This window comes from Drosophila pseudoobscura, chromosome X, assembly GCF_009870125.1.
Source record: "Drosophila pseudoobscura strain MV-25-SWS-2005 chromosome X, UCI_Dpse_MV25, whole genome shotgun sequence".
NCBI classification, from domain to species: Eukaryota; Metazoa; Arthropoda; class Insecta; order Diptera; family Drosophilidae; genus Drosophila; species Drosophila pseudoobscura.
Window position 1 is genome coordinate 64,997,521 of NC_046683.1, and position 5,747 is coordinate 65,003,267.

The 5,747-nt window shown below is 45.5% G+C and overlaps 1 long non-coding RNA gene across 1 annotated transcript; it reads left to right on the forward strand.

The window, feature by feature from the left end:
- The first annotated feature begins 3,838 nt into the window (after positions 1-3,838).
- LOC117185153 (uncharacterized) lies at positions 3,839-4,688 on the forward strand. The gene is made up of 2 exons (XR_004470708.1): positions 3,839-4,139; positions 4,243-4,688. It is a non-coding gene; the product is annotated as an uncharacterized lncRNA (long non-coding RNA).
- The last annotated feature ends 1,059 nt before the right edge of the window (positions 4,689-5,747 follow it).

Below are 5,747 nucleotides of genomic sequence, written 5' to 3' on the forward strand. Positions count from 1 at the left end.
GCCAGCCTAAAAAAGGACATACATTTTTTCACGATTTTCGCAAAAAATCATGATGGTTACATCATTAAATTTGCCAAAAATCGGCCTCATTTTCGTAGTCGAGATTTTGATGCCGTTCGACAGTCTGGATCCCCACGGTCCTGGGAAAGTGGGTCCTTCCCCGATCAGAGCCTATTTGTCTAAGATATAGCCTTCCGAATATGTGGTTTTGTATAGTTTTAGAACACTGGTCTTTTCTGTACGCTATAACTCTGCAGTACGGCAGCCGATCGGGGCGCGGCATGCCTCTCCGTGATCGGGAGAGTCCTGCCAATCGACTGCCAGCCTAAAAAAGGACATACATTTTGTCACGATTTTCGCAAAAAATCATGATGGTTACATCATTAAATTTGCCAAAAATCGGCCTCATTTTCGTAGTCGAGATTTTGATGCCGTTCGACAGTCTGGATCCCCACGGTCCTGGGAAAGTGGGTCCTTCCCCGATCTGGCCCTATTTGACTAAAATATAGCCCTCGGAACATGTGGTTTTGTATAGTTTTAGAACACTGGTCTTTTCTGTACGCTATATCTCTGCAGTACGGCAGCCGATCGAGGCGTGGCGTGCCTCTCCGTGATCGGGAGAGTCCTGCCAATCGACTGCCATTGGAAAAAAGGACATCCATTTTTTCACGATTTTCGCAAAAAATCATGATGGTTACATCATTAAATTTGCCAAAAATCGGCCTCGTAGTGGAGATTTTGATGCCGTTCGACAGTCTGGATCCCCACGGTGCTGGGAAAGTGGGTCCTTCCCCGATCAGAGCCTATTTGTCTAAGATATAGCCTTCCGAATATGTGGTTTTGTATAGTTTTAGAACACTGGTCTTTTCTGTACGCTATAACTCTGCAGTACGGCAGCCGATCGGGGCGCGGCATGCCTCTCCGTGATCGGGAGAGTCCTGCCAATCGACTGCCAGCCTAAAAAAGGACATACATTTTGTCACGATTTTCGCAAAAAATCATGATGGTTACATCATTAAATTTGCCAAAAATCGGCCTCATTTTCGTAGTCGAGATTTTGATGCCGTTCGACAGTCTGGATCCCCACGGTCCTGGGAAAGTGGGTCCTTCCCCGATCTGGCCCTATTTGACTAAAATATAGCCCTCGGAACATGTGGTTTTGTATAGTTTTAGAACACTGGTCTTTTCTGTACGCTATAAGTCTGCAGTACGGCAGCCGATCGAGGCGTGGCGTGCCTCTCCGTGATCGGGAGAGTCCTGCCAATCGACTGCCATTGGAAAAAAGGACATCCATTTTTTCACGATTTTCGCAAAAAATCATGATGGTTACATCATTAAATTTGCCAAAAATCGGCCTCATTTTCGTAGTCGAGATTTTGATGCCGTTCGACAGTCTGGATCCCCACGGTCCTGGGAAAGTGGGTCCTTCCCCGATCTGGCCCTATTTGACTAAGATATAGCCTTCCGAATATTTGGTTTTGTATAGTTTTGAAACACTGGTCTATTCTGTACGCTATATCTCGCGGCATGCCTCTCCGTAATCGGGAGAGTCCTGCCAATCGACTGCCGTTGGAAAAAAGGACATCCATTTTTTCACGATTTTCGCAAAAAATCATGATGGTTACATCATTAAATTTGCCAAAAATCGGCCTCGTAGTGGAGATTTTGATGCCGTTCGACAGTCTGGATCCCCACGGTGCTGGGAAAGTGGGTCCTTCCCCGATCAGAGCCTATTTGTCTAAGATATAGCCTTCCGAATATGTGGTTTTGTATAGTTTTAGAACACTGGTCTTTTCTGTACGCTATAACTCTGCAGTACGGCAGCCGATCGGGGCGCGGCATGCCTCTCCGTGATCGGGAGAGTCCTGCCAATCGACTGCCAGCCTAAAAAAGGACATACATTTTGTCACGATTTTCGCAAAAAATCATGATGGTTACATCATTAAATTTGCCAAAAATCGGCCTCATTTTCGTAGTCGAGATTTTGATGCCGTTCGACAGTCTGGATCCCCACGGTCCTGGGAAAGTGGGTCCTTCCCCGATCTGGCCCTATTTGACTAAAATATAGCCCTCGGAACATGTGGTTTTGTATAGTTTTAGAACACTGGTCTTTTCTGTACGCTATATCTCTGCAGTACGGCAGCCGATCGAGGCGTGGCGTGCCTCTCCGTGATCGGGAGAGTCCTGCCAATCGACTGCCATTGGAAAAAAGGACATCCATTTTTTCACGATTTTCGCAAAAAATCATGATGGTTACATCATTAAATTTGCCAAAAATCGGCCTCGTAGTGGAGATTTTGATGCCGTTCGACAGTCTGGATCCCCACGGTGCTGGGAAAGTGGGTCCTTCCCCGATCAGAGCCTATTTGTCTAAGATATAGCCTTCCGAATATGTGGTTTTGTATAGTTTTAGAACACTGGTCTTTTCTGTACGCTATAACTCTGCAGTACGGCAGCCGATCGGGGCGCGGCATGCCTCTCCGTGATCGGGAGAGTCCTGCCAATCGACTGCCAGCCTAAAAAAGGACATACATTTTGTCACGATTTTCGCAAAAAATCATGATGGTTACATCATTAAATTTGCCAAAAATCGGCCTCATTTTCGTAGTCGAGATTTTGATGCCGTTCGACAGTCTGGATCCCCACGGTCCTGGGAAAGTGGGTCCTTCCCCGATCTGGCCCTATTTGACTAAAATATAGCCCTCGGAACATGTGGTTTTGTATAGTTTTAGAACACTGGTCTTTTCTGTACGCTATAAGTCTGCAGTACGGCAGCCGATCGAGGCGTGGCGTGCCTCTCCGTGATCGGGAGAGTCCTGCCAATCGACTGCCATTGGAAAAAAGGACATCCATTTTTTCACGATTTTCGCAAAAAATCATGATGGTTACATCATTAAATTTGCCAAAAATCGGCCTCATTTTCGTAGTCGAGATTTTGATGCCGTTCGACAGTCTGGATCCCCACGGTCCTGGGAAAGTGGGTCCTTCCCCGATCTGGCCCTATTTGACTAAGATATAGCCTTCCGAATATTTGGTTTTGTATAGTTTTGAAACACTGGTCTATTCTGTACGCTATATCTCGCGGCATGCCTCTCCGTAATCGGGAGAGTCCTGCCAATCGACTGCCGTTGGAAAAAAGGACATCCATTTTTTCACGATTTTCGCAAAAAATCATGATGGTTACATCATTAAATTTGCCAAAAATCGGCCTCATTTTCGTAGTCGAGATTTTGATGCCGTTCGACAGTCTGGATCCCCACGGTGCTGGGAAAGTGGGTCCTTCCCCGATCAGAGCCTATTTGTCTAAGATATAGCCTTCCGAATATGTGGTTTTGTATAGTTTTAGAACACTGGTCTTTTCTGTACGCTATAACTCTGCAGTACGGCAGCCGATCGAGGCGTGGCGTGCCTCTCCGTGATCGGGAGAGTCCTGCCAATCGACTGCCATTGGAAAAAAGGACATCCATTTTTTCACGATTTTCGCAAAAAATCATGATGGTTACATCATTAAATTTGCCAAAAATCGGCCTCATTTTCGTAGTCGAGATTTTGATGCCGTTCGACAGTCTGGATCCCCACGGTCCTGGGAAAGTGGGTCCTTCCCCGATCTGGCCCTATTTGACTAAAATATAGCCTTCCGAATATGTGGTTTTGTATAGTTTTAGAACACTGGTCTTTTCTGTACGCTATATCTCTGCAGTACGGCAGCCGATCGAGGCGTGGCGTGCCTCTCCGTGATCGGGAGAGTCCTGCCAATCGACTGCCATTGGAAAAAAGGACATCCATTTTTTCACGATTTTCGCAAAAAATCATGATGGTTACATCATTAAATTTGCCAAAAATCGGCCTCATTTTCGTAGTCGAGATTTTGATGCCGTTCGACAGTCTGGATCCCCACGGTCCTGGGAAAGTGGGTCCTTCCCCGATCTGGCCCTATTTGACTAAAATATAGCCCTCGGAACATGTGGTTTTGTATAGTTTTAGCACACTGGACTTTTCTGTACGCCATATCTCTGCAGTACGGCAGCCGATCGGGGCGCGGCATGTCTCTCCGTGATCGGGAGAGTCCTGCCAATCGACTGCCAGCCGGCACATCTATATACTGTATGGTTAGTGGTTAAACCACTGAAAATACTCTTGTAAGTATATCCATTTGATCTTTCCTCTGTATTCATATTATTTCTTCTTCTTAAGCTATTATTTATTCGGTTACTTTATTTAACTCTTCCTTTCGTTTGGCAGGTCGCCCCCTCCCGCGGACACCGTTATGCCGACCATTGCTTATCAGGGGCTTTCCCCTTCTGGTCTTCCGGTTCATATGAGCGAGTGTGAGCTCGATGACGGCTGTCCACTCCAGACGCCTGCCCAGCTGACATCGCAAACTCCCCGCCGGCTCCTGCACAAGGAACCACGATGACAGAATCGTATCCCAGCAGGACAGAAGCGCACCCCTTGCAATATCCGAACCTAGGAAGCCATCGTCGTCCTTCGACCCCACCACCGACAGCAAGGACTTTGACTATGTCCACCAAGGGGCTACTTGGGCCAATAGACTCTAGATGTATCTCGTAGTTGTTAGGTTTAAGGATATAAGCGTCCATTTATTTAGGTAGTAGATACAAATGTTTACACTTGTATATTTACTTATACTAAGCTAAGTTTTGATGAATAAAACTATTGAAAAATCATCCTTGCTGTATCCTTTATGGGGGAAACTATCCCGACTACAAAAAGGCGTGGCACGCCCAGATAGGTTGACAAAACAAAATAGTTTTGTCTGGGGAAAATGTCCTTGATCCTTGATAAGGACTCCATCAAATCAGGGACCTTTTTTTGATTTCAGGAAGCCGTCGCACGTCTAGATCGGCCCACAAATAGCCGAGAAAACTAAATATGTGTGGTTGGGGTTGTTGGAGTCCTTACCGAAGGACCAAGGAGACTTTTCTGATCACAGCGGGCCATTACACGCCCCAATCGGGACACTTATAAGGGAGAAAACAAGATATACATGTCTGGAGGAAATATCCTTTATCCTTGGTCCTTGATATGAACTGTCTTAGATAAAGGATGTTATTCCGAGCACAAGAAATGGAGGACTTATGCCATAAACAACAAATTACAACAACAACATCCATTTATTACAACAACAAACTCTTTCCATTTGGGGGCACTCACAACCGCGATTTTTCGATTTTCAGATCTGTTATACCAGGCGAACAGAAATCAGCAGAAGGTCGCTGGTTTTTTTTAAATTCCTTTTACTTTTGTTCTTACATTTTTTCATATTTTCTTTGGCCGCTCAAATGGTGAAAAAGGGGAATTTAAAATCTGGAATACCAGGCGAACAGAAATCAGCAGAAGGTCGCTGGTTTTTTTTTTAAATTCCTTTTACTTTTGTTTTTACGTTTTTTCATATTTTCTTTGGCCGCTAAAATGGAGAAAAAGGAGAATTTCAAATCTGTCCAGGACGTGCGATGGCTTCCTGTGCTCGGAATAACATCCTTCATCTAAGGCAGTCCATATCAAGGACCAAGCATAAAGGATATTTCCTCCAGACATGTCTATCTGGTTTTCTCCCTCAGTAGTGTCCCGATTGGGGCGTGTCATGGCCCGCTGTGATCAGAAAAGTCTTCTTGGTCCTTCGGTAAGGACTCCAACAACCCCAACCACACATATTTAGTTTTCTCGGCTATTTGTGGGCCGATCTAGACGTGCGACGGCTTCCTGAAATCAAAAAAAGGTCCCTG